Genomic DNA, 21,116 nt, shown 5'->3' on the forward strand with positions numbered 1-21,116 from the left:
TCTTTAAAGGCCGAAATTCACAAGAATATGTCTAAGGATTTCAGACGTTTAATATCAAGGACCATCTGTCGGAGAATTTTTTTTTTTTAGAATATTTATTCATAGACCATTTGACGAGATACTAACGGGAATATTTTAAAAATATTTTTTCAAAGACCAATAATCTACGAGTTTTAGAGGAACATCCAAGAAGCAAACGTGGATTTTGTAAAAATAGGTTTTCAAGAATCAACCATACAATTAAACTGAATTTTTAAAGATTTTTTAAAAGACCCCTAATCTTGGAATTTTCATAATTTTTTCAAGAATCATCAGAACAATAAATGTGATTTTTTTAAAAATATTTTTTTTTTCAAAAATCAATGGACCAATAAAATAGAATTTTTAAGAATTGTCAAAAGTCCCCTAGTCGGGGATTTTTTAGAAATTCTTAAGAATCATCAGAACAATAAACGAGGATTTCTCAAAGAATATTTTTAAAGACTTAAAACGATTATGTGGACTTTTTAAATATTTTGTTTGAAGAACTATTGGTCCCGATCTCTAAAATCACCCTTTCGATTTAATATCGATTATTTTTTCTAATCTTAGAAACCTGCCTATTTTTTATAGAGCCTTTCTTGATTCCCTTAGAAATGCTGTATAAAAAATGTAAAAATGATTGGAATTGTGAGTATTTGAAACTATGAAAAACAGCTGATAATTAATTTTATAGGTGACGCCTAAAAGTATGCATGCTTTCCATATAAAAGTGGGCAAATATTGGACATTGAAAAAAAATTAAAAACAATTTTTTAATTAAATTTAATTTATTTTAAGTTATTTTTCATAAATCTATGAAGGATTTTGGAAACAAAGTTCGCACTTGAAGCGATTTTAATTTATTTTTTCAAGTTTTTTTTTTTTTTTTGGAAACTTTTTGTCAACTTTGTCCATAAGTCCAGTGGGCTGAATGTAACTCTCCAAAGAAACTCTTAGCATAAAACAATATTTCTTTCGTTGTGAAATGGAAATCCAAACACTTTTTCTTTTTTTCCTAAGAATATGACACACAGGAAAAATACTTAAAAGCTTATTTGTGGCATTTCTTTTCGAGCAGAGAAAAAAAGTGTTGCACTAAACATTTTTGTGGTGCATAAAAACGATTTAGTTTTTCCTTTGGCCTCTGAGAGAAAAACTTTTGGCTTGCCTGGAAAGTTTTTGTTGCTGCTCCATGAGATTCTTAAAATCATGCCACATATCCCAATTTTTCTCCACATATCTCGTCGGAATGTTTGTCATTTTCTGTGTGTGTGTGTGGGTATGTGTGAAGTTATTTAACCTTATGGTCCTGGGCCAACAATGCAACAAAAAAACGCAACAACAGCTTTGCAAACAAGTTCGAAACAAAGTAGCAACAGTTGAGAGAGAAAAAAACAGCAAAGAAACTTATCTAAAATCCTCCAAGCTGCGGGCAGCAAAACAAGAAACCTAAAAAAACTGTTACATTTTTGCAAATTGCTTCTACATTTGTTCGAGCTTCTGCCGCTCGCACACACTCAACTACTCTATATTTTTTTTCTTTCTTATCTCCCCAAGGTGCACTTACTTTAGCATTAATCTCACTACTTATAATTTAAGCTGGCATACAAATGCAGGATTTTCCACAAGGCCAATACTGTGCGAACGAATAGCCCCAGCATCCTGAAACAGGGATTTACAACTAAATGCCGGACACATTTGCTGGTCATGCGTTCAAGTGCTTAGCGTTGACGACATTTTTGTTGTCAGCCTCCGCCTAATTGGACATTTAGTAAAAGGCAGGGATTCGTTGGGGTACATATGTGTTATTGATAAAAATGGGTTTTACTGGACTACCCAGAGGCTGGGAAATTTATTGTCGGCTAGAGGCAGATGGGGAAATAAGGATTTCCTTAATTATGACAGTTATTATTGTCAAGAAATAATATCGATTGGGGTTCTCTTTTCAAGGACCAAGGACCCATAAACGTGGATTTTTTAAAGAATATTTTTTCCAAGGACCAATAAACGTGGATTTTTTAAAGAATATTTTTTCCAAGGACAAATAAATGTGGATTTTTTAAAGAATGTTTTTTCCAAGGACCAATCAAAACGTGGATTTTTTAAAGAATATTTTTTCCAAGGACCAATGAACGTGGATTCTTTAAAGAACATTTTTTCAAGGACCAATAAACGTGGATTCTTTAAAGAACATTTTTTCCAATGACCTTTCAAATAATAAACGAGGATTTTTTAAAGAATATTTTTTCCAAGGACCAATGAACGTGGATTCTTTAAAGAACATTTTTTCCAATGACCTTTCAAATAATAAACGAGGATTTTTTAAAGAATATTTTTTCCAAGGACCAATGAACGTGGATTCTTTAAAGAACATTTTTTTCAAGGACCAATAAACGTGGATTCTTTAAAGAACATTTTCCCCAAGGACCTTTCAAATAATAAACGAGGATTTTTTAAAGAATATTTTTTCCAAGGACCAATGAACGTGGATTCTTTAAAGAACATTTTTTCCAAGGACCAATAAACGTGGATTCTTTAAAGAACATTTTTCCCAAGGACCTTTCAAATAATAAACGTGGATTTTTTAAAGAATATTTTTCCAAGGACCAATGAACGTGGATTTTTTTAAAGAATATTTTTTCCAAGGACCAATAAACGTGGATTTTTTAAAGAATATTTTTTCCAAGGACCAATAAACGTGGATTTTTTAAAGAATATTTTTTCCAAGGACCAATAAATGGGGATTTTTTAAAGAATATTTTTTCCAAGGACCAATAAACGTGGATTTTTTAAAGAATATTTTTTTCCAAGGACCAATAAATGCGGATTTTTTAAAGAATATTTTTTTCAAGGACCAATTAACGTGGATTTTTTGAAGAATATTTTTTCCAAGGACCAATAGACGTGGATTTTTTAACGGATATTTTTTCCAAGGACCAATAAACGGGGATTTTTTTAAAGAATATTTTTTCCAAGGACCAACAAACTTGGATGTTTTTAAAGAACTTTTTTTTCCAAAGACCAATAAACGTGGATTTTTTAAAGAATATTTTTTCCAAGGACCAATAAACGTGGATTTTTTAAAGAATATTTTTTCCAAGGACCAATAAACGTGGATTTTTTAAAGAATATTTTTTCCAAGGACCAATAAACGTGGATTTTTTAAAGGATATTCTTTCCAGCGATCAATAATGGAAGATTTTTTAAAGGGTATTCTTTCCAGGGATCAATAATGGAAGATTTTTTAATTAAAATGTTTTTTTCGCCCTCTATTGCGTATAATTGATATAAATTATTGGAACATACTGACGTATGATTAATTCTCGGTAATTTTATTTAATTACCTCTCATACGCTAGTTCCGGTAAAAAAAAATTATGAAAAATTCCACACATTTTCCCACAGGGATTTACACAATTCGTCATTATATATTTTTTTCGTTTGTTTTGGAATTAGAGTAATGTTGCGTTTTGTTTTTTAATTCCACATTCACCTTAATTACATTAATGCACACCTGAGTGCATTTAACTGTAAATACCATCAACGGGAGTACAATAAAACAACAGCAAAAAATATAAAAAAAAAATGCGAAAAAACTAACAACATTTGTGGCTAATTATATTTTAGTTGTTTTGTTGTTCGCTCACATTTGTTACCATGGCTGCACACACGCGTCGGAAAATAACTGGAGCAAAAAAAAAAAAAAAAAGTTAGATAAAGGTTTAAAAAATGTGTGTGTATGATATTGTTTTTGTTGTTGTTTTTATATTCATTGTTCGCAAACATAAAACAACAACAGATGTGTCTAAACAGATATCCACCAACTGGATTGTTATGTCCAATTTTACGACATGGACACTTGATTTGTGAGTTGGGGTAGAATTCTTTTTTCTCATTGTGTGAGAGATGAAGACATAGGCAGATTATTAAATTTTAATTTATTTTAAAACAAGTGTAATATTTAATTGGGAATTGTAGAGTACAGTAATTGATTTTATTGAAATTGAAAATCGGAATTTTTAAAGACCGATAAAAAATACTCTTTAAATTCTCTGAGTCTTGTAAATTAAATGTGGTTAATGGTCATCCGGTCGTATGAGCTATAGCAAATGACATATTTGAAATATAGGTGGCGTATATAGAAAACGGCAGCTATGCGTTTCATTAAAAATTTCAGACATAGATGGCATATAATAAATTACACCAATAGACACTTTTGTTGAATATTTTATAGCGGAGGTGGTAAATTCCCACTTTTGATTTTCACGGCTTCCAAAAAAATTGATAACTTTTTTTGGTCAAATTCCATCACACCTTCAATTGATACACATAGCGTGTTTGGTGCATAATATTCACGAAATCAGTCGAAAATTTTATATACGAACTATATTCAAATCTGAACCGATTTCAATATACAGGCTGAGAAATTTTTGAATGAAAGCAAAAAATGTTGGAAATAGCATCGAATTTTAGAATAAATTTAGATTTGTTCGAATTTGTCACCTTTGGCACGAATTATGGCCTTCAAACGGTCAATGAAACCGTCACACGCTATCCAAATGTTGCTCTGCGGTATTTTGGCCCATGCTCGGAGAAGCGCTTGCTTGAGGTGATGGACACTTTGGTATTTTTTAGTGGCAACCTTGCTTTCCAAAATACTCCAGACATAATAGTCCATTGGATTGGTATCCGGAAATTTTAATGGCCATTGTTCGCTGGAAATGAAGCGAGGAACCTCATTTTGTAAACATTCTTGGGTGGTGCGATGTGCTGAGTGCGATGGTGCTGAGTCCTGTTGGAAAGTCCAACGTCTGCGGCCAAAATGTTTGCATGCCCAAGGCTTTAATACACCCTCCAGAATACTTTCGCGATAATATTCGGCATTTATTCTAATGCCACGGTCGATTAATACGAGCGGAGAGCGACCATCTGATTTTATGGCGGCCCACAGGCCGGCTCTTGAGTTCTGGTGGCCAAACGAAGGTGAACATTTTCAGCTGACGTCTTTGGCAGGTAAACACAACGAATGTTTTCTCATTGGAGAATACGAAATTCGGCAGTTCACCAGTTGGTTGCAGTCTTTTCATCTCACCCTGTAATATGAAAAATTTATGTTTGTACCAAATTCCGTCACTCATTTCAAATTTCATTGAAATTTGACGTACATAGCATCAAATATATGAAATCGGCCAAAAAATATATATGTGAGCTCCATTCAAATCTCAGGCGATTTAAAAAACAAATTGGCAAATTTATTATTTTTTTCAAACTCCCATACACATTTCAAATTAAAAGACTGTATCTGTGATCGATCAATAGATATTTGCATACATAATCTACATTTTTTGGAGGTACCTGCGATTCTGATGCTACATCTCCAGTTTCAGGTGGAATATTAAAAAATTTTGTGGCCAATGTTAATTTCAGTCAATGCTGTAGTTTATTCGGAAATTTTCAGAAAAATCATTTCAGCGGATTTCGAGTACATAGATTACAAACAAAAAAGCATTTTCCCTTTTATAGATATTGATATACACCTATGACTTAAATTCAACTTCTGAAATATAGATGGCGCACCAATCAGCTCCTATGATGAATACAGTAAAAACAAGGACATTGAGACTTATATTACATAACGCATGAAACTTATACTGTTAAGTTCCTTAAAAGACATGTTCGATTTATATTTGAGATATAGGGGTCAGAGACCAACACACACCGTATTAAATAATATCGTACCAAATATGTGATACGTAAGTGGGGTATACTCGATTGTATCAGTATGCGGATCATATGCTAAATCAGCATGAGTCGGTTTTGCCGACAGATGTATACCCTCAGCCAATATTTGATCGTTTAAATATATTTTAACTTCTGTTATGATTATTCAAAAGTGTTGACCCTCTACGGAGTAGGTTTCGAAGGAATGGACTAATATTGTCCATTCATATCGGACCTTAAAAAAATATGATATAGAAATTGCGACATGCCAGGATTGGAATATATTGACTACCCTATTCTGTATTGTGATAATTTAAAGTCGACCGAAGTATTCCATTTTCATACTTCATCTACTACAGATAAAAATATTGGCATGAGCAAAATTAACAGAAAATCGAACATTTATATTCAATTTTATGCGAAATCATAAATTCCATATTAATCTCAGGTTTCTGGTTGAGAGAAATATTTAGATATAACAGAATCGCTTAGATATATACAGAATCGCTGACTTGTTTCGCAAATATTGGTATGTACCACGTGTGAAGGGTAAAGTATGTAAATTTCGCGTTTTATGAGCTTCATGGATGTTCAAAATGTTGACTTTTCGTAGGTGAGGTGCCAGAAGGAGTTGACCGTTATATCCAATCTTCACAGCACAGCAATCTTCTTGTGTTAATATAAATTATGGTTTGTGTGAAATATGAAGAGAACTGGATGTTTATTTCGGATCTTATAATCGTTTGGTTATTCAAAACGTTGACCCTTTGTGTGGATGTACCAAGTCTCATTGGAAGCAGATGTTAATATCGCGTTCCATGAGCTTTGTGGATATTCAAAATTTTGACCATTTCTGGGAAAAGTACCAGAAGGGGTGGGCCTATAGATTCTATCTTCACACCACACCTTGGGTTAATAAAAATATTGTGATATGTGTAATTTGAAGAGAACCGGATGGTTATTTCGGATTTTATACTCGTTTTGGTTATTCAAAATGTTAACCCTCTGCGGGGAGGTACCAGAAGATATGGTCCGATCCCTTCCATCTTTATAACAGATGTTATGTGGATGGAAATTTAGAGATGTGTCAAGTCTCATTGGAACCAGAACTTAATTTTGCGTTTTATGAGCTTTGTGGATATTCACCCTTTCTGGGAGAGGTACCAGAAGGGGTGGGCCTATAGATTCCATCTTCACACCACACCTTGGGTTAATAAAAATATTGTGAAATGTGTAATTTGAAGGATCCGAATGGTTATTTCGGATTTTATAATAGTTTTGGTTATTCAAAATGTTAACCCTCTGCGGGGAGGTATCAGAAGATATGGTCCGATTCCTTCCATCTTTATAACAGATGTTATGTGGATGGAAATTTTGAGATGTGCCAAGTCCTATTGGAATCAGAAGTTAATTTCGCGTTTTATGAGCTTCATGGATATTCAAATGTTGACCCTTTGTGAGAGAGGTACCAGAAGGAGTCGACAGGTATATTCCATCTTCACATCAGATCTTGGGTTAATAGAAATATTGTGATGTGTGACATTTTAAGACAATCGGATTCTTACATCACATTTTATAAGGGTTATAATTATTCAAAATTGTGACCCTTTGTGGGGGAGGTACTTGATGGAGTAGACTGATATTATCCATTTTCGCACCTGACCTAGCACTGATGCAAATATTATGATTTGCAAAGTTTGAGCAAAACCGGATAATCCTTTCTGTTTCTGTGCAAAAACTATTTTTTTAAAATTTCGAACTTTTGTGTGGGAGGTACCAGAAGGAGAGGATCGATATATTCCACCTTAATACCAGACGTTGGGTTGATAAAAATATTGGGATTTGTGAAATTTTAAGACAATTGGACTCTTACTTTACATTTTGTAAGATTTGTAATTATTCAAAATTTTGTGGGGGAGGTACTAGAAGGAGTGGACCGATATTGTTCATTTTCTTACATGACATAGCATTGATGCAAATATAAGGATATGCAAAGTTGGAGCAAAATCGGACTATCCTTTCTCTTTATTGTGCAATAAATTATTTCCTTTGAAAATGTTGATATTTTGTAGTGGAGGTACTAGAAGGAGTGAACCGATATTGCCCATCTCCAAACTCGATCTAAGTTTGATAATAATATTACGATGTACCAAGTCTGAATGGAATTGGATACTCCCTTCGAGAGTTATCTTGCGCATTAGCCAGACGGACTGATATCGCTAGATCGACTCGAAATGCTCTGAAACGGATTTGGTGAAAAGAGACATAAGGTATACAGTCGTTATTTCGATGAGACACGTTTTGGCCGTATCAAATGAAATATACCCTCTCTATTAATATTAGAAAATATTCAAAATATTTGTAGTTTACACTGAATATATTGCTTATATACGACGATGATTTTATTTGAAATATAGGTTTCCCTTACTGAATTTTATGTGCCCTTGATTTTATGCGACTGCGTATGAGGCGTAAATGGCGCAGGATGAATATAATCCCCACTTTGAGTAAATAATGATTTTTTAATATTTGAAACATAGGTGGCGTTATTGAAATATTTACAATTTTGGCTTTCAAACTAATTCGTGTTTAAAAGTGTGTGATTGCATATTTTGTGTTTTTGAAATAATATTATTTAATTTTTTATATATATTTCCATTATTATTTTTTTTTAATTTTTATTATTATTTTTATTATTATTGTTGTTATTATTATTATTATTATTATTATTATTATTATTATTATTATTATTATTATAATTATTATTATTATTATTATTATTATTATTATTATTATTATTATTATTATTATTATTATTATTATTATTATTATTATTATTATTATTATTATTATTATTATTATTATTATTATTATTATTACTATTATTATTTTTATTATTATTATTATTTTTATTATTATTATTATTATTTTTATTATTTTTAATTGATCAAAAACCAAGTGAAAGCATTATTTATTTCTTGGATGATATAAAATCTATCAAAACTTAGTTTTAAAAATTGATAAAAAAAAACTTAAAATCTACAGTATTAGATTTTGTTAAAAAATATTTCAATATTTATGCCTTCTTATATTAAGAGAAATATTTTAAAGTATTTTTAATTTTTTATGCAAATACTTTTTAATATATTGATATATAAATTATAAGATATACTAATACAATTTCAGTGGTTGATATATTCTTAATTATATATTATTAAAAAAAAAAATAATAAATGATTTTTAATATATTAATATAATTTCAAAATAGAATTGCCATAATTATTCTATTCTGCAATCTTTATATAAAATTTAAATATTTTACCATATATTTAAGGTACTTTTTATCATTAAAAGTAATAAATATTTTTTTCATTTCCATTATCTTACCCCTTGAAATTTTATTTTATTAAAATTATTGACTGTCTAGCACAAAACAATTCAAAAAAATTAAATCGGCAAACATTTTTCATTGGATAAGCATATTGAACATTAAGTTAGTATTCTATTTTAGACATTTAGGCTTGATAATATTTTTTTTAGTTTTTAGATCTTTTTTTGATTTGACAACGGACATTTTTGGGAATGAGACATTTACAGCTAAAATTTTTTTCTTGATTTGTTTTAAATGATATGCAAATAATTGTTTCGAATTTGTATGACAATAGACATCGTTAATTGGTTTCGGTATTATTTATGATGATATAAAAAAAACATAATAAATGAAAAAACATATTTGTGAATTTTGACTCCTAAAAGTATGCATCACACATCGAATGTACGTCAATAGAAAAGTGGGCTCTAAATATTTAATCTTCAAATATATTAAAGTGAGGAAGAAATTAATCTTATCGTTTTGGGCTTCATTAAAATAATTTTGGAATTTAAAGAGAAAAGGAAGAGGAATGATCCTCTGATTTGTATAACCTATTGCTTTTACATCTTATCTTGAGATTTTTTTCAGATTATTTTACCAGAACCAAGAGGTCTAATAACGAGATTTTTTTTTATAGATATAGGCTACTTGGTCTTTGGAAGAAATTATTTTAAAACCCCAAGTATGGCTCCTAATTGTTTTTAATTGTTGATTGGTCCTCAATATTCCTTTTTGTGTACGTTGCTGAGAGATTAAAAAAACAAATAAATAAATAAAAAATATGTATAGAAGTTTTTTTTTTTTTTTTTTTTTTTTTTTTTTTTTTTGATGAAAACATGGATATTCATTCTGTCGTTGCTGAGAGATTAAAAAAACAAATAAATAAATAAAAAATATGTATAGAAGTTTTTTTTTTTTTTTTTTTTTGATGAAAACATGGATATTCATTCTGTAACCCCCAGCTGTCGGAACCTTGTGCTATATGATACATTTGAATTCAAAAATATATTTAAATTGGATTCTTGCTTTGAATTCTTCTGAGGTCACTGGACTGTTTTTTTTCCGAAGTTACATGTAGCTGTAAAACATAAGGTGCAGTCTCCCAAAATATGCTATTATCCTGACCAAAAATCTTAATTTTTTTAAATATTTTTTCTTGAAGGACCTCTTGACCGAAATATGTGGACAAAAATCTCCCAAGACCAAATACCGTAGATATTTAAAAGAAAATTTCTTCAAGGAGAAATGCCGAAAATGAAGCATCCAGTAGTATGGACAGGATGTATATCCAATTCTGAATCGATTTTCAGAAAATTTGATGGAGGCATTTAAACCACTCTCAGTAAATAAATAAAGATATATACATGGGACTTATATCCAACTCTGATCAGTTTTTGATAAAATTTGAGAGAGGTATATGTGGGCTGTTTTTGATATCTGATACCAAAGATCATAGCTATATCTGAACCGATTTTCTTTAAATTGAATGTACTTGTTTCTAGGATGAATTCTCTCGGAATTGCCAAAATTCAGTCTATTTGGACTGATAGTAGCCATTTGGTGCACAATTAATCCGAAATCGGTTGAAAATATATATCGGAGCTATATCTAAATTTGAACCGATTTTCACCAATTTCAATAGGGTTCGTCCTTGGGTCAAACAAATGTTGTTTGGAAATTTTCATATTAATCGGATAATAAATGCGACCTGAATTTTGTTCACAAAAATACATGAACAGGCGGACGGACAGATAAGCTTAAAACGATTTAGAAAGTGATTCTATGCAGATCATCAAAAGGATCTATGGGTCTCTCTTGTTTCCTTTTGCCTGTTACAAACAAATGCCCGAAGACATAATACCCTGACCTTGTGGTGTATTGTATAAAAAAATCAAGTCGGAATTTGGTCCTGTTCTTCTAGGTACACCTGTCTAAAAATCCCAGATTTTTAAGGATTTTTTCCTCAAGGTCCACTTTACCAGAAGAAAATAATAATTAAAAAAAATTTTGTTTTTCAAAAATTCTTCTAAAGAACTTCTTAATCTACAATCGTGGATATTAGAAAATCGGTAAGAAACAATTTTTTCTTCGAAGATCTTCTGACCAAATATTGAAGATTAAAAAAAAAAAAAATATTCAAGGAGAAAGAAATAAAAAAAAATAAAGCTATATCGATTTGCACAAAATTTAAAGTACTTGCTTCTAGGTTCAATTCGGTGGGATTGGCCGAAAATATCCCGCTTGGACAAATTTTCGTCATATTGGAGCACAATATGACAGCTATATCTTAATTTGGACAGATTCTCACCAATTTCATTAACGTTCGTCCTTGGGCTAAGAAAATAATTTATAGACAATTTCTCTATTTTTCTTTAAAAAAAATTCACGGAAGGACATGCATAAATCGATCATCAAGGTCATCAAAAGGAATTATGGGTAAATCTCGCTTCCTTCTCCATGTGACAAATAAATTCCGAAAGAAGTAATACCCTTATTCGCAGTGTGGCATATAGTGTGAAAATGTCATTGAGTGGCTACTGATAATCAAGGATCTTAAACATTTTTTCTCAAGGACTTCCTGACAACAATTGTGGGTTTTTTAATGTCTAAAGGGGGTCCCTTAAAAAGTTCTCGTCCTCTATAATAGTTTTATTGGTTCTCAAAATACTCATCCTTTTCTCTTAGAAATCTACAATTGTTGTTCTGTCGATGTGACTCTGAATATGGAATTCCGATTTTTTTAGAAAGAAGATTATATGAGAAAAAGGTATTGAAATTAATTTTTATACCCTCCGCCATAGTATGGAGGGTGTATTAAGTTTGTCATTCCGTTTGTAACAACTCGAAATACACATTTTAGACCCCACAAAGTATATATATTCTTGATCAGCATAAAATTCTATGTCGATTTAGCGATGTCCGTCCGTCTATTCGTCTGTGGAAATCACTCTAGCTTCCGAACGAATTGAAGTAGATTGATAAAATTTTGCTCAAATGTATGTTATGTCTGCAGGACTTTTGGTATTGAAAATGGGCCAATGGACGGTACCTCCCGATATTCGGTATTTTGCTGATTTTAGCGAATTTATTCACCAGAATTGTGTCAAATTTGGTATTTGAAGTTCGTAATGGATACTACAGCCTATGACAGAAAATTGTCTGTGCGGGTCCACCACCTCGTAAAGTCCCCATATAACGGTACTTCCCGATATTCGATATTTAAATGGTTTTAGGGACATTTTTCAACAGAGTTGTTTTAAATTTGATATTTGAAGTTCGTAATGGATTCTACGGCAAAAAATTGTCTGTGCAGTTCCACGTCTTCGTATAGCCCCCTTAATACGGGACCTCCCGATATTCGGTTTTTTGATTATATCAACATTATAACCGATTTCTTTAAGTTTCGCATTTAAATATTGTAATGGCTTATGACAAATGTTACCTACGCAGCTACCTAATGTTACCTAATAAAACAGCTACATTCGGCATTTTTAAGATTTTAACAGAATTTTTAACGGATTTTATTGTTTTTATGAATTGTCAATTTCGTTCCAAATGGTGAAGGGCATTCAAAGTTCGGCCGAACTTACTGCTTTTTAAAATTTTTGAAATAAAATTCGAAACGATTATTTTTCCATATCATTTACGTTTTTTTTTTTTGTTATTCTTGTTTTATTTTTATACCCTACAACACTATGTGTTGGGGGTATTATAAGTTTGATTGGGCCAGAATTTATGTAACACCTCGAAATATTGGTTTCCCATATAGGAAAGTATATATGGATCTTCCTAGCTCGCCGAGCTGAGTCGATCTAGCTATGTATGTCCGTCCGTCCGTCTGTCCGTCTGTCCGTCTGTCCATGTTAATTTGTAATCACTCTACAGGTCGCAATTATGGCCCGATCCTTACGAAATTTTGCACGAAGGTGGGGTTAGGGTCAGAATAGAACCCTATTTCTTTTGGAGATGATCGCCAAATGTTTAGGGGTTGAAATGGACCAAATACTGAAAAAATTTCGGATTTTGCAGTAGCTATACAGGTCGCAATTATAGACCAATCGACGCGGAATTTCGCATGTTGCTAGAGTTTAGGGCGGGGAAGAAGCCTACCAATTTGGGAGGTCATCGGATAATATTTAGCGGGTAAAATAGACCATATCTTTTGTGTTGAAAAAATTCAAAATTTTTCATTAAACCGCGAGTATTTTAAATCCCGGTGAAATCACAAAGCCATGACAAGGTTGCTTCTGATCTTTACATTGATGTTAACATCCAACATATCGGATATATAGCAAAATATGTGCGATATATATGTCTATCAAAGAAGATATGCTTGAAAAATCTCTTATATGTCGAGAACGGCTGAACTGATTTCGACAGTTCTCATTAATTCAGAATGGCCTCTTGGCGGGAAAGAAAAAACGTCTAAAAAAATCGCATAAAAATATCTCTATGAAGATGAAAATATTTATTTTTTAAAATTTTCTCATATTTTTTCAATTTTGTCATATTTTTGGCATATTTTCATTTTGAATTAAACATTTGGTAATATTTCTACAGCTAACAAAACTAAGTAGTTAGGATATCAGGATGTCATATACAGATCGCATTTATGGCCCGATCCTTACGAAATGTTGCATGGAGATAAGATGAGGGTCAGAATAGAAGCCTACTCTTTTTGGAGATGATCGCCATATATTTAGGGGTTGAAATGGACCAAAAAACTGCAAAATTGTCAGCAGGTCGTAATTATCGCCCGATCCTCACGCACATTTGAATGGGGTTTACCAGACATTACAAAAGCCAAGCAGTTTTGGATGGCCATCCAAAAATATTAAATGTCTGAAATAGTTTGCCAACTTTTGTAGACAAAATACGAAAATGTCCATTCCAGTGACTTTTTGGAGAATTCACAAATACAGGAAAGACGCACTTCTGACTATTTCGATAACACTGATTTCGTTGAAGAATATAGTCAAATGTCTGTATCTCATATAGATGCGTTTCAGTCAAAAACCAATAATAAATGTTAATCTTTTGCCACTTCTGAGAGATTATAGGTCTTTGGGAAATATTGGTTCCAGATCTAGGAAGACCATTTACGTGCAACATCTTCCAATAAATTGGAAATGAGCAAATTAGTTAAAGTTGCTATTATTCGAAAATTAGAGAACGAAACCTGATGGTTTTCTTTTATTATTTGTCACAATATCTTGTGGAATTCTTTCCAGTATCTCGCCTACATAAACTGTATCGTTTATTATAGTGTTGTAGGGTATTCAACGGTCGGCCCCGCTCGACTGTAGCCTTTGCTTACTTGTTTTATATTTAATTTAATTTTTTTTATGCTCTCACATATATCTCATATATATATGTTAATAAATTCAAACATTAATACAAGCACATATAAAACATATACATACATACATTTATTGCATTAATACATTTTATTTAATTGATTATTAGTTATTTGGCTTTTATTGTTTTTGCTTTTTTTTGTTGGTTAATTTATAGTTGCTATTTAAGTTCACAAAAGGCACAACACATTTAAGCTTACCCATTTTTATTGTGGTTGTAGTGGTGTAGGAAATCCTTCACAGGAATAGAGAGAGAGAAAGAGAGAGTGTGGGAGAGTGTAGCATTGTGTTGGAAGTTTTTTATTTTTTTTGCTTTTTGTGAAAAAAATGTTGAGGAAAAAATGTGTCTTTATTGAAAATAGTTGAAAGTCAAGTGTCGTGTCGGAATGAATGTAAATAAAATTGAATTGACTCTATGGAAAAAGCACACATAAACTTTGTAAATCATTTAAAAGTTATTTAAAAGTGTTTAGTTGATTTAATTTTAATTAATTCAAAATAAGTTTTTTTTTCTTTAGTTTGAGGACTTTAAATTGTTTCTATTTTTTCTATTTTTTTTTTTCTTTTTTTATGACATGGTGGTGGCATACGTGGCGTATGAATGTGATTTATTACTTATACGACGCAATGAGCGAGCTATTCTATTTGAAATATTTAGAGCTTTGCCTTCAAGCGAATGAAATACATTATAATTTCTACAATTCATGGAAATAGCTAAAGAATTCTAAAAGATTTGTGGATGAGAAAAACATTTTTCCCATCAAAAACATATTTCTTTTGTTTGAAGTTTTCCCAGTGCCTATAATCTATGGTGATATGAGGCGGCGTATACATGTTGTCGTTGCTAATACGCACCATGGGATTTAATTGTATTAATTGGAATTAATGGCAATACAGGGTGAGATAAAAGAACTGCAACAAAGTCAAACGCCATAATATTTACATTTAAAAACAAGTAAAAAAAATTAAGGTCGGCCGGGCCGAAATTTTAATACCCTCCACCTTAGGGTAATGGGAAACATTAGAACCAATTATGACCCACTAATACCAAATTTTAGACATATGCGTGGGAAAATGTGGCAAAAATCATCAAAATACCGAATAGCGGGAGGTACTGCTATATAGGGCTATACAATGAAGCTAGAACCAATTATGATCAACAAATACCAATTTTTAGACAAATCCATGAAAAAATTTGGCAAAAATCATCAAAATACCGAATATCGCGAGATACCGTTATATGGGGGAAATACCAAAGCGTGGACCTATAAATGCAATGTTTCGCCACACGAACTAGGATCCACTTAGACCTACAAATACCAATTTTTAGACAAATCCATGAAAAAATTTGGCAAAAATCATCAAAATACCGAATATCGTGAGATACCGTTATATGGGGGCTATACCAAAACGTGGACCTATACATACAATATTTCGCCACACGAACTAGGACCCATTATGACCTACAAATACCAATTTTCAGACAAATCCGTGAAAAAATGTGGCAAAAATAATCAAAATACCAAATATCGGGAGGTACCGTTATATGGGGGCTATACCAAAACGTTGACCTATACATACAATATTTCGCCACACGAACTAGGACCCATTATGACCTACAAATACCAATTTTCAGACAAATCCGTGAAAAAATGTGGCAAAAATAATCAAAATACCGAATATCGGAAGGTACCGTTATATGGGGATTATACCAAAACGTGGACCGATATATCTCATTTTCAATACCAACCATCCTAGACACAATACAAATTATTCTGCTAAATTTTGACGCTCTACGTCAAATAATGTGGCCTGTATCGTGATTTCAACATACAGATGGACAGACAGACAGACGGACGGACATCGTTAAATCGACTTAGAATTTTATGCTTATTATGAATATACGACCAATATTTAAGGATGTTATAAACGGAATGACAAAGTTAATATACCCTCCTTTCCATGGTGGAGGGTATAAAAATGTCGGTAAAATAGCATCAAATTGCAGAATAAGTTTAGATATTGTTCGAATTGGTCACCTTTGGCACGAATTATGGCCTTCAAACGGCCAGTGAAACCGTCACACGCTGCCCGAATACAGCAGAGTATTTTGGCCCATTCCCGGCAAAGTGCTGATTGAGGTGACCGACACATGCAACCTTGCTTTCCAAAATACTCCAGACACAATAGTCCAACGGATTGGTATCCGGAGATTTCGGTGGCCATTGTGCGCTGGAAATGAAGCGAGGAACCTAATTTTGTAACCATTTTTGGGTGGCGCGTTTAGATTTGTTTGAATTGGTCACCTTTGGCACGAATTATGGCCTTCAAACGGCCAATGAAACCGTCACACGCTGCTCGAATTTTGCTCTGCGGTATTTTGGCCCATTCTCGGCGAAGCGCTTGCTTGAGGTGACCGACACTTTGGTGTTTTTTAGTGCCAACCTTACTTTCCAAAATACTCCAGACACAATAGTCCAACGGATTGGTATCCGGAGATTTCGGTGGCCATTGTGCGCTGGAAATGAAGCGAGGAACCTAATTTTGTAACCATTTTTGGGTGGCGCGTTTAGATTTGTTTGAATTGGTCACCTTTGGCAAGAATTATGGCCTTCAACGGCCAATGAAACCGTCACACGTGCCCATATGTTGCTCTGCGGTATTTTGGCCCATTCCCGGCTAAGCGCTTGCTTGAGGTAACCGACACTTTCGTATTTTTTAGTGCCAACCTTACTTTCCAAAATACTCCAGAAAAACTAGTCCAATGGATTTGTATCCTTAGATTTTGGTGGCCATTTAGCGCTGGAAATGAAGCGAGGAACCTCATTTTGTAACCATTCTTGGGTGGCGCGTGCTGAGTGCGATGGTGCTGAGTCCTGGTGAGTTGGAATGTCCAAGGTCTGCGGCCAATATGTTTGCGTGCCCAAGGCTTAAATACACCCTCCAGAATACTTTCGTTATAATATTCGGCATTTATTCTGATGCCACGGTCGGCCGATTAATATGAGCGGAGAGCGACCATCGGCTGTTATGGCGGCCCACACCATCACCATAGACGGTGCTTGAGTTCTGGTGGCCAACCGAAGGTGCACATTTTCAGCTGACCTCTTTGGCAAGTAAAGACGATCATTTCGATTGTTTACCAACTGCTGGACAACGAATGTTTTTTCATTGGAAACGGAGAAAACCAAATTCGGCAGTTCACCCCTTTCGGCCAAGCGAAGCAACTCTTTAGCTCTTTTGAGTCTATTTGCGGTGTAAGTTCTTGCACTTTTTGGAATATCAATGGCTTAACCCCGAGCTCATTTTTCAATATTTGCCGAATGAGGAATATTGCGATATGTTAAGCTTACGAGCCATTTTTCGGCCACTGTGACGCTGGGTTTCGATCAAGTCGCTTCTCTACTCTTCGAACCATTTCTGCTGATGTTGCGGTTTTTTTTTTCGTCCACTTCTTTGACTTCGGGCTTCGCTTCCAGTATCACGGTAACAAGTGATGGTACGAGACACAACAGTTTTATTCACATTTAAATGCTGGAGTACTCTACCGATAGTTTTCCAGATTTTATAAAGAAATCACACTATTACGCTTGAATTCCATCACGAATAATTTTTTTTCTGGAAAATTCTCATGAAAATTCCTTTTTACGCTTGTAAACAACAAAATGAGCTGTCACTGGAATAATTTTAACAGCTGTCGGACGAGTGGCTTAGAGATTACAGCAGTCTGAAGTTGGTTGCAGTTTTTTTATCTCACCCTGTATATTTGAGAGCTTTAATTACATGTTCTTTTTTGGCCGTCTCGAGATTAAAGAAATTAATTATTAGTTGGAGATTTAATTGTCATGGAATTTTGCCAATGTAATTAGGCTGGCATTCATGAGCAAAAAAAAAAAAAAGACAACAACATTTAATTAAAATAATGAAATAATTTAAAGGCACTTTTTAGCAGGGGCTGTCATTACAGAAAAAAAAATGTATTTTGTTATACTTTGAAAAAAAAAAAAAGAATTTTTGGTGAAGGCTGTCATAGCTATCAGTAATTAAAGTTTCATAAAAAGAACTTGAGTTGAAATTTAATATACTTTGTCATATATTTTTTATTTATTTTTTTTTTGGAAATTTTAAGAGAATGCCTTTTTTTTGCAACATAAAAAATTAAAAAAAAAAAAATTAAAAGAAGTCAGTGGATAGATTTTGTGTCAGGATTTTTTTTTTTTTTTGGTGTGCGCTTAAATGTGATTGTTTTTTTTATTTTTATTTTTTTCAAGTACCTTCTCGTAAATGTATTTCATCTTTGATGTATTTATGTAGTATGTTCAATGTTATATAGCTGAAATATTATGTGTTTGAAATTATTGAAATGTTATGCTGATTAAAATTTTTTTTTCTTTTGTCTTCTAGATGAGTTCCTAATAACATGAAATTGAAAATGGAAGGTCAGTGACAAAACGGAAAACTCAATTTTTATTAAGGTAAGGTATTTCATTTCAGACTAACAATATTCTTCATCACTAACTTTGAAGGGAACATTAATTATTGACCATTTCTTCAAAAGCTGAACTCCTAAACTCAAGCACGAAAACTCCACCACAAAAAATAAAATTGGAGTATAGGTGGCGCTTGTCTGAAATTGTTGGGAAGTAAAGTTTTTCCTTGCAATTTTTTAACAAAATTCCAGGTTAGCAGGTTGATTTCTCTATATATTAATTCTTATATTATAGAATAAGAAGGTTCATAAACTTTCTAATAAAATTTTTCATTTTTTAAATCCCTACATAAAATTATATCGTCATTATCTAATTTAATTGTATCTCCCGATTTTTTACATATATAAGGTAATCAGAAATTCTTCTGAAAATAGAAAGTCACCGCCAATTGCGATGATGGTACTATAATAATACTATACGATATCACCTTCAATCATATGTATTTTCGATGAAAAAATCAGCAGATCAAGATTTCTAGAATGAATGGGATAAGGAGCCTCATATCTTCAATAAGTATTCTTTATTCCATCAAGAAGGAAATATTTTTGTTTCAGAACTTCTTGACCGAAAATTCCTAAATTTTTAATGGATTTTCTTTAGGACCTCCCGTCCAAAATCCTACCGTCCCTCTCAACTATTTTTTAAAGCTTACAATAACCAAAATTCTTGGATTAAAAAAAAAAAAAACAAAATTCCTCAATTTTAACAAAAATTCATGAATTTGAAACGTTTTTGTTCTCAAAATCCTCATGAACTTCTGGCCGCATATTCGTGGATTTTTAGACAATTTTTTCGGGACCTCTTAATTAGAAATCGCTTTTTCAAGTTTTCAAGGACCTCATATCCAAAAGTGTTGATTGTTTTAAATTTGATGACATTTTTTCAAGGGTATCACAAATTCAAAATTCTTTATTTTTTCAAAAATTGTCATTAATGGCCTTCCGACCAAAGCTCGTGGATTAGAAAACAATTACTATTTTAATGACCTACCAAAAATCTTACCTACTATCAAAAAATCTTGATTTTTTTAAACAATGTTTTAATTGGCTTTACCTTTTTTTTGTAAAAAGAATTATTTCTTTGATTTTTTAAAAAACTTCTAATAAAAAATCCTGATTTTTTAAGATTTAAAAAAATCCAGACCATTTTAGCAAAAATTAGTGGAATTTAAAGAGCTCTGTTCTCAAAAAATTCATAACCGAAAACTGTTAATGGCAGCAAATTTGTGAGTTTTCAGAGAATTTTTCCAGGATCTCTTAATTAAAAATCGCGTTTTTATATTTTAAAGGACCTTTTGTCCAAAAAAAATGATTTTTTCAATGATGAATAATCTGCTGACTGAAAAGATAGTTTTTACGACATATTTTTAAAGAAAATCCTGATCAAAAAGTTTTTACTTTTTCAAAAATTGTCATTAATGATCTTCCGACAAAAACTTGTGGGTTAGAAAAAATCTTAGATTTTTTAAAACACTGTTTTTTAAAAAAAATTAAATTTATTTTTAAGGGAATTTTTTCAAGGACTTCTAGATTAAGGCTCCCGGATTTTACAATTTTTTTAAAGACTCTCAAATTGTCGAATATTTTTTTAAATATTTCTTCGATGGCCGTTTGACCAAAAATCGTTTATTTAAAAAAATAAGTACCTCCCGATAATTTTTTTTTTGATTTTTAAGAAAAAAATTCAAGGACCTTCTAACCAAGTGATTGCCATTTTTTTTGGGGATTTGTTTAGGGACTTTTGGTCAGGACGTATAATTGAAGCTTTTCAAAATAAATGAAATGACCTCTAGAAAAAATGGGTATTTTTAAAGGTCCTCCTGAGATAAACGGGGATTTTGTCTCCTACCCTAAATTCGTAAAATTACAAAGAACACGTTTAAGGTCTTTTGGATCAAAATTCGTTGATTTGCCTTGAAATACCTTCTGAAGTATCTATTGACGGCCAAAAAGAATTGGGTGTTTAATGAAATTTTATTCAAGGTCTTCCTGACCAAAACCCGACGATTTAAAACGATTGACTAAACATTGTGAATTAATAAACAAAATTTTGCAGGATCTCCTAATCAAAAATCGTGAATTTTCGCGCATATTGCAAAAAAAAAAAAAAAAAAATAGTACTAAAAAAACTTCCTAGTTGAGAATAGTTTCTTGGA

General features: G+C 32.2%; 1 protein-coding gene across 1 annotated transcript in view; it reads right to left on the reverse strand.

Annotated features, from left to right (window-relative positions):
- Positions 1-21,116, reverse strand: part of Mda6 (neuronal acetylcholine receptor subunit alpha-7-like) — a gene marked incomplete at its 3' end in the record, with an annotated part of 535,364 nt that overhangs the window by 71,729 nt on the left and 442,519 nt on the right.

The sequence above is a fragment of the Musca domestica genome, unplaced genomic scaffold, assembly GCF_030504385.1.
Source record: "Musca domestica strain aabys unplaced genomic scaffold, Musca_domestica.polishedcontigs.V.1.1 32, whole genome shotgun sequence".
NCBI lineage: Eukaryota > Metazoa > Arthropoda > Insecta > Diptera > Muscidae > Musca > Musca domestica.